This window comes from Lissotriton vulgaris, chromosome 1_1 (assembly GCF_964263255.1).
Source record: "Lissotriton vulgaris chromosome 1_1, aLisVul1.2, whole genome shotgun sequence".
Lineage (NCBI taxonomy): Eukaryota > Metazoa > Chordata > Amphibia > Caudata > Salamandridae > Lissotriton > Lissotriton vulgaris.
In genome coordinates, this window is record NC_141685.1 from 565,539,118 (window position 1) to 565,548,466 (window position 9,349).

Sequence of the window (9,349 nt, forward strand, 5' to 3'; positions counted from 1 at the left end):
TTATTTTGGTCGACATGAAGCAGGCACCCAGCATGTAACAGGCCTCCTAATAATAGCCAGACGAGTTTCAGGTTAAAGAACCTTTCCTCAGTGGCTCAGTCAGAAGAACACAGGCGGTTTTCTCAAACACTTAAAGGTCAAAGTCCCCGCCTTTGGGCGTAGCCACTGCTGTTTTCTGCTGGATCTTGTAGTGTTCGGATAATTAACTGCAGTGAGTCCGTCTGTCGTTTTTCATAAATATATTACATCTTCATACCCCATGTGGGGGGGTGCACAGTGCAGGCTGCAGCGCCTGCTTCTTTTCATGTGTCATCCTCGGAACCTCCTCCCGTATTTCTGACAGCACCAAACACGACGCTGCTACAGGCTCTCTTATCGAAATGGGCGTCATCCCGCGGCTGGGCTCAGCCACTATAATCCATCATCAAAGGTAACCCTCATGGGAGACACCAACTAGGAAGTATAGTAAATCCTTTATTTTGGTCGACACGAAGCAGGCACCCAGCATGTAACAGGCCTTTATTTACTATGCTTCCTAGTTGGCATATATGGTATATATAGTATATATATATATGTATAGTTAGGACCTAGTCACCATAGGAAAATGGCAACATTCGGTTCCTAATAACTTTGGCGCTGATTGACAAATCTTCGAGAAATTTTCAAAACGATATCTTTGTTGATATCAGCTGCTATGTTGAAAGTTTGGGGGTGATTCATCAAGGGGTGGCCGAGAAAAAAGGGGAGTCTCAAAACGTGTTTTCTTCAAGTTAATTTCCATAGGAAACTTTAGACAAGGTTACAGGTCGAATCGGTGAACGAAATTGACCCAAATTTGGCAGGGAGAAGGGGCTTGGTCTAGAAAGCATGCATTTGTTTATTTGGTGTATATTTGTTCAGTAGTTTTGGAGAAATATTGAAATTTACAGATATCGATATTTGGGAATTCTGCCATCTGATTGGCTGAGTAGTTACGAGCATGAGCTTGCTGCTGATTGGCTGCGAGCGGTTCAACTAGGAAGTGTTGGCCGCCCTTTTGTGATTCTGTTGAAGCGAGTATGAGAAAAAAAAGGGAAAAAAGTGGGAAAGAGAAGGTTAGGAGCACTGTATCCTCTGTGGGGTGTCTAGGGTGTGCTATAGAGGGGGTTCGAAGTGAAGTAATCACCCCTACCGGTGTGAAATTGGTGGGCTACGGAAATTAAGTGAGGTATTGCGTAGAGTCTGATGCTGCTAAGATGAGCTGGTGCGGGACTCGGGGATTAAAGCATGAGCCCGAATTGGGTGTCTTAGGCTGTGAAGTCATGTGCTGTGGCCGCTGCACTACACTTGTGGAAGTAGTGTCAGCATGGGTTTATAACTACTATGACGAACTACAGACCTGTACTGGTCTGAAAGTCCTGGGGTACGGAAAATATGTGAGGTACTGTTTAGAATCTCATGCTGCTAAGCTGAGCTGTATGGTACTTAGGGGGTATTATACAGGGAGTGCGAAGGTACATTCGCGCGTATCAAATTAATTAGTTATTTGTGAAGTACAAACTACTCACTGCTACGGGTGTCATGGCGCTGGGGGCATAAGCTGAGCTGCTAAAGTAGTCGGGGTAAAGTCGCTGAACTACTGACCCCTACCGGTCTGAAACTGCTTGGAACGGAAATTAAGTGAGGTATTGCCTAGAGTGTCATGCTGGTAAATTGAGTTGCCGCTGGACTCGGGGATGAAACCATGAGCCCAAACTGTGTATCCTATGCTGTGAAGTCATGTGCTTTGGGCGCTGTGCCACACCTGTCCAACTTGTATATGGTGCTAAGATGGTGCTGTATAGGGAGTGCAAAGGTAAATCAATACAGTATTTTGTAAAGCGCAAACTACTGACCCCTATGGGTGAGTAGAGCCGGTGATCAAAGCGAGAGCTCTGTGCTGCAAAGTGAGATGGTGTGGCAGCTGCACCACAGCTGTGTGGAGAATACATTTTAGCGAGAGTCTGGAAGTTGCTGTTACCTGGCGCTAAAATAGCGATGCTAAGTTGTAAGTTATAGGGTGGCTCTACAAAGAGCCCTTGTGTTCATTAGTTGGAGCTACATAGAAAAGCGGATGCACAGCTTCAAGTTATTCAGGAAAACTTGATTTCCTTGATCTGTGAAGTCTACTCTAACACTTCTGTAGATATCAACCATATCATAACGTATGTTGTTGTTGTAGATGGACCGCATTGTGTGGTCTCTGGGGTATGCAGACACAGCTTTGTTGACTTTCGTCCTAGATTTTTCAATCTGAGGACAACATTGGTTTGACCATTTCCACTTCTGTCTTTGGCATATATTGGAATAGAAAGACAGTTTGAGGTAAATGTACCATCAATTGTCCAAAGGTGTCCTTCATAAGCATTTCCAAACCTACCCCAGTCAATGTGCCTAGGTCGTTTCCACCACAGTGCACAATCATGAGGTCAGGGTGTTGGAGATGCAAACAGGTTTTAACCAAAGGGAACAATTGGTGCCATTTCAATCTTTTCTGTGGAAACCATTTAATGTCCACATTTTGTAAACCTAGGTCTAAGTCAATATGCCTCTGTTCCTCATACCTCTTGCACCAGAAAACATAGCTATGTCCAACGATCCACACTAGCATTTTGAAGGTATGGCTGAAAGGTATGGAAGATTTCTGTAGCTCATGCAGTTCCTATGTAGAATAAGAGATATGTTTAAAGACGAGGAACTAGTTTTTTTCACATACAAAACAATACCTGATTGGGAGATGAAAAGCATTGTTTTTTAAAAGAAGGGTGCACATTCGTTTTGTGGAAATCATGTTTGTGATTGGTTAAGAAAAAGCAGTTTGAATGTGGAGTAAATATTATAGGATACATTTTGCTCAACTCAATCACACCTGCTACTTGCATTTAGAAGGCACTGTTCGAACTTAAAACAATTGTGAATTTTTAACCTGCACGTGCCATTAAATGTTCGAGAAAATGTTGCAAAAAAATATTGTTAGGTTTACAAAAGTTGATGAACTTTTAACCTGCACATAATGTAGACTGTTCTAGAAAGTGTGTTGATGGAATATGTTGCACCTCTGACTTCGATGTGTCGTTGAATATGAAAAAAACAGTTTATATGGAAAATTAAAAAGAAACTAATAGAGAGAAGTTTTGAATCATAAAAGAATCAAGGAAGTATTCTAATTTGATGGTTACTTGTAATTATATGTGGAGTAACAAACTTATAGAAACAGCACCAGGAAGAGAAAGAAGCAGGGAGTGGGGGGACAGGGGTGATGGGCACAATGGCACACATGTACAATGAAGTACAGCACAAGTATAGACAGAGAATGGCCAAAATGAAACACACCAACAAGGAGCATTAGTCACACAACCTGGGAACATCACACCACTGAACGAGCATAGAAGGGAAAACCACGCTGCATTCATACAGGTTGTGTAGAAAGGCCGGTTGTGGGTGTTGTGGGATGTCTGCAACCGTGGTCATCATGGATGAGATGCCCAGTCCCTGGCACATGGGTGGGTTCACTGTGTGTTGCGTTGCCAAACAGCTGCTCCTCCCTCCAGCGAGCCCCTACACTTTTTGTGCGGTGTGCAGTTGTATCCAATGCACTCGTATGGCACAGCATTGTAATGTCTATTCCGGCATGTCCAGCCACATTCAAACTGCACCATGAGAGTGCTGTTCCCTTATGAGATAGCCCTTTGAATTTATAGCACCTCATTGTATGTGTTTGGTTGCAGTTTATATTTTATTTTCCTCACTGATTTTATTGAGAGTTGCTTACCAATGATTGGATGCTCTTAACGACCGGGGCAGTTTTGCCTAGCTTACTATCCTCATCATAGATCGTGGCACTGTAGTCCATTTTCTATTTTTTCTTTTCCAAACTACACGTATTATCGGTAGTGAATTGTTATTGCGAGAACCTCACTGCACCTCAAGTGTTTACATACACTGGGTCAGTTGGGGCTCGCCACTTCTAATAGTGTCACAAAGTTGGAAGACATGCTGGCCCGCTGTAATCCTGAAATTAGGTAAGCCCTGATATGCTGTTTATATACGCTGCATGCTAGTGATTGGGGTTAAGGACTTCATTTGAATATCGTTCACTTGTGACATAACATTTAGTGATACTGGAATCGTTATAACATCGAGATTCCGTCTGCCCACATATAGTCAATAAGCATAAAGATGGGTGTAGACTAAGGGGAGATGCACTTGAGGCACACTATGTTCTTATTTCAACTACGCCCAATTATGGAATCACGATAACTTCAAGATTCCGTTTGCCGTCGAGCAGCCATCAAGCATAAAGATGGGCACTCGTAAAGGGGACATGCACTTGAGGCATATTATGTTCTTCTTACTTCAACTATGCAAGATGTTGAAATGTTTTTATTCTTATCTTATCTTTGGGCATTCATGATGCAACCATTTCCGTGGCTTTGTGTACACGACTAGCACGTGTTATCTGATTTCATGACTGAATTTGCTGCACTGCATATATCCTGTCTCTAACTGCTATCAGAGAACCGACTTTTAAGGATGTACGAGTAGGCTCTGCTTTTTCAGATGATTTATCCTTGGTCTCATATTAAAGTTAAAGTATCGCTTTTCTTGACATGTGATTTTCAATACCTGAAGAGATAGTTCTACATTCTTCGGAAGAATAGAAACCTTAAAAGGGGAGATCGACTTTTATGCGGAAATAATCTATACAAAAAGGTGGGTTCAATCTATCTAGTTGACCCATAGATGCATCATATCTTTGAGTACAGGGGCAGCTCTCATTCTCCTGTGATTGTCTCACTGCAGCTTTTAAGAGATTCACAATCTCATCCTGTGATGGCACTCAGTGTGATTCTTCATAAATAGCGATACCACAATATTTGGGGTAAGATATATCTGACACCTTAATTGTATCCAAGATCAACTATGTAACATGGAGATCACAGTTTTGATACTCTGACCTCTTATTTTATAGGTAGCCAGATCTGCACTTTATTGATTTAGGACATACAGAATACAGCAGGGTTTAACCACTGAAATCGTCTCCATTGGTCAGAATTAGTGACCTATTGTTTTTATGTAAGTACCCTAGCGCATCTAAATAATGTAGGGGATGTCCCTCATATGAGATAATTTTAGTAAAAAGGTGTACTAGTTAGATGAGCTGAGAGTCACTTTAATGATATTGTAATGTTCTTTCTATTGTCTTTTTGTTCTTACTCCTGAATTTCTATTCTATGAGATAATGTTCATGTTGGTTGGTCACATGGGGGTCACTATGTTAGTTCTAGCATAATTACAATACTTTGTGATTTTTTCTGTCTTTTACGAGACTATATGTAGTGACTATACATATTATATATTTTTAGGTCCCCAGGGCATATGTGCTTGCTTATCTGGAGGAAGTACTGAGGAAGGTGGCCTTGCGCCGCAGAAACGCGCGTCGACCAAGTGCGAAGTCTCATACTGAGCTTTGAGATTTACCGATTGGCAGGGTTTCCTCTGCCAATTGGATCCAGTCCCTTTCTTCAGATGTTGTTGTAATGAGTGTGGTGAGGGTATGATTGTGTGAGTATGTTTGTGATAGATTGTTGGTTACCAGGGGTATAATTATTTTGGTGAATTGTGGTTTTTTTCCGTACAGATTTGTATTTTGTATTATGTATATATTTATGTACTCTTTTTCTTGAATGAAACATCAATGTATTTGTATATCTGAGATTTATATATTTATTATGAAATTGGTCATAAGCCGGAAAACGGAAAAACTTAAAAAAAAAAAAAGAAATCCTCCTTCTGAGTCGATATGAAAAAGAATTGAAACTAAAAGAAAGAATACCTTGGAAATAAGAAATAAAACTTTATACTCTTTTAAAAAAAGTAAATAAGATTGTTGCGTATTTGTCACCCATACTAAATTGAATGTTGAGCAACAAATAAAAAAGTATATATCTGTACTAAAAATTGTGGTCATCGAGGGAAAATTGTTTTTCTTGTTGCGACTAACATTCTGCTCAACTTTTCATGGACTCTTTATGGTTGAGGCCCATGGAGCGTAAACCAGCTAGTCAGCACCGACAATAAAGGATGTGACATTGTCAATCTATTATATTTGCGTGGTCAAATGGCCTGTGCCGCATGTGCCAGATGGGTGTGGTGTGTGTGCAAACCTGCCCTCAGGGAGTGGTCGTGAGATGTTGAGAACTAAACCACTGACCTGCACACCAACAGCGAGTATGCCTCCGACAGGTAGCTATGTGGGGCCAATGTTGAACGTAATCAGAGTGGTGTGACGTGGCGTGGCGTATGATGGAACAGGGCAGGAACAGACACAATGACGCGGACGGCTCGTAGTACTGCATCTGGGAGTCGAACGGATGGGCCGCAGCTGTCCCTCTGTGAGCCTGGGTCCGAACTATTCATAACTCACACTATATAAGTATTGAAAAACCATTTTGTGATTCAGTCTGTCAGCTGGCATCTGGACGAGGCATTTGTGAAAACATTTTGGAGTTATTTCTGTGAGTGATACCCTTTTGACGCTCCCTCTCCCCACATTAGCAGATAACGTACCCTCTTCCCACATTACCAACATACCCCCAACAACCTTCTTGGGCCCATAAGTGTCCCTGTGCAGTTGGAAAAAGAAGAATCTTAGTCATGTATAGATTTACATATAAAAAAAATTATTTAAAGAAAAGAACAACAAATAAGACTGAAGGGAGTCTGGTGCTGTGGTCGCTGCCACGAAGTTGGGGTCACTGTCGTCCAGGACTCAGGACACCGTTACACATGTGGGATTGGTTTGTGTTAAATAGGATTAGTGGTACCAGAAGCATTGACACTGTATGAGCCTGTGATGATGGTTGATGTGGACGGGTCGCACTGGGAGCAACGTGTCTTGCCTACTGAACTGCGTCATGAGGAATCAGGACTGTATCTGAATTTTTAGGCCTGCTGACCGTAGTGTAGGCCAGAGGTAACGATGAGGAAGGGCCCACGGGCATGTGCATATGTTGGTGGCCCCACCGGCCTGCGTAGTGCTGGTTCAGTGGCACCACTTGTCGGCAGACTTCAATCTGTAAATACTCCTCACTAATCGATGGGAGTGAGGTGCTGTGGTCGCTGCCACGAAGTTGGGGTCCTGTAATTCAGGACTCAGGACACAATTGTGTTAGAGAGAGTTAGTGCGACAAGGTGTCGCCGGCCTTGCATATCGAAATATGCCTCACTGATCGAAGGGAGTGTGGTGCTGTGGTCGCTGCCACTACCTTGGGGTCAGTGCGATTCAGGATTCAGGACACAGTTACACATGTGAGATCGGCTTGTGTTGAATAAAGTTAGTGGCACCACGTGTCGTCGCCATTGCATATGTTAATATGCCTCACTGATTGGAGGGAGTCTGCTGCTGTATTTGTCCCATGGAGTTGGGGTCACTGCTATATTAAGGACTTAGGACACAGTTACACATGTGGGATCAGCTTGAGTTGAACAGAGTTAGTGGCACCACGTGTCGCCGGTCTTCTACAGTGTACGTCAGAGGTAGCGGTGAGCAAGGGCCCATAGCCATGTGCATACATTGGTGGCCCCACCGGCCTGCATAGTACAGGTGCAGTAGCACCACATGTCGCTGGCCTTCCATATGCAAATATCTTTCACTGATTGAAGGGAGTCTGGTGTTGTGGGCGCTGCCACGAAGTTGGGGTTGCTGCCATTCAGGTCTCAGGAATAACCCTGGGCAAAGCACTACGCAACGCTTGCGTAGTTTGCGAAGTTTCCGCTACTTCGCACTACGCGAATTGCACGTAGCACAGTGCAAACACGTGTAGCGTAGCGTAGTGCAGAGGTAATTTTTGCTTGCTCGCGGTCCTCAATAACAAGTTGGCAACCGCGTGCAAGCAAAATGACATACCGGTGAGACTTTTTCCTCATTCGCGATCAGCAACATCAAGTTGCCGATCGCGAGCATGGAAAATAAACCTCCCAGCGAGATTCTCAATGCGGGGAGATCAGGTTTCTCATTGCGAGTGGTTGTTTATGCTTGCAATTCAGATAGAGTTCACGTTGAGAAAGCTGCCGCTCGAGTAAAAATCTACTCAAGTGTTTTCAATGATTGCACAGTGCTGGATGCTTGTCCGCACTGTGCAATCATTGAAAATGGCATCTTGCACAGTGCGAACAGGCTACTATGCAGTTCGCGTAGTGCTACGCGTAGCTCGCATAGTGCGAAGTGCACTTCGTGTAGCTACACATAGCGCTACTACTATTACTACTACGCTCACGGTTGCTCAGGAACCAGTTACACATGTGGGATCTGCTTGCATTGAACAGGGTTAGTTGGCACCACGTGTTGCCGGTCTTCCACAGTGTAGACCGGAGGCAGCGGTCAGCAAAAGCTCACAGGCAGGTGACGTTGAATTGAGCTGCACAGATTGGGAGCATTTGGTCTTCTTAACCCATTATAGTCTCTTACAAAATGTATTTCGCTACTAATCTTGAATTGTGAACCGTGTAACCCCAGTGTAGGGCGCAGGCAGCGGAGAGGATGGGCGCACAGCCACGTGGCGTTGAGTTGAGCTGCACAGTTAGTAGCACCTGGAGCACTCAGCGTGTGCGCACCCTGCAATGATACGTGGTCCCGGTGGGCCGCACTGGAACTAATGGCTTTTGCCTGATGAATTCTGCCTTAATAAGGTTAGGTGGCGATGACTTATGGTGCAGTGAGTTAGTAGCATCTAAAGCACACAGCGTGTTTGCAGCCTGCGATGATGCGTGACCCGACGGGCCGCACTGGGTTCAATGTCTTGCCTTGATAAGGGCATGTGGAGATGACTTATGGTGCAGTGAGTTAGTAGCACCTGAAGCACACAGCGTGTGCACATCCTGTGATGAGGCACTGGGAGCAACATGTCTTGCGAACTGGACTGCGTCATCTGCATCGCCATTGCATCTGAATTGTGAGCCCTGCTATCCGCAGTGTAGATCGAAGGCAGTAGTTAGCATAGACATGGAGGAATGCTTTTTGTCACTTCTTGACAAAATCCGAAGACATAGAGTACAATTCTCTGTGCAATTAAGAAAATTCAAAGTGTGAACCCTGCTGTCCGCAGTGTAGATCGAAGGTAGTAGTTAGCATAGACTTTGAGGAATGCTTTTTGTCACTTCTTCTTGACAAAATCCGAGGACATAGAGGACAGTTCTCTGTGTAATTAATAAATCAAGGCTGAATTCAAGTTGTGAACCCTGCTGTCTGCAGTGTAGATCGAAAGCAGTAGTTAGCATAGACATCGAGGAATGTTTTTTGTCACTTCTTGACAAAATGTGAGGACATAGA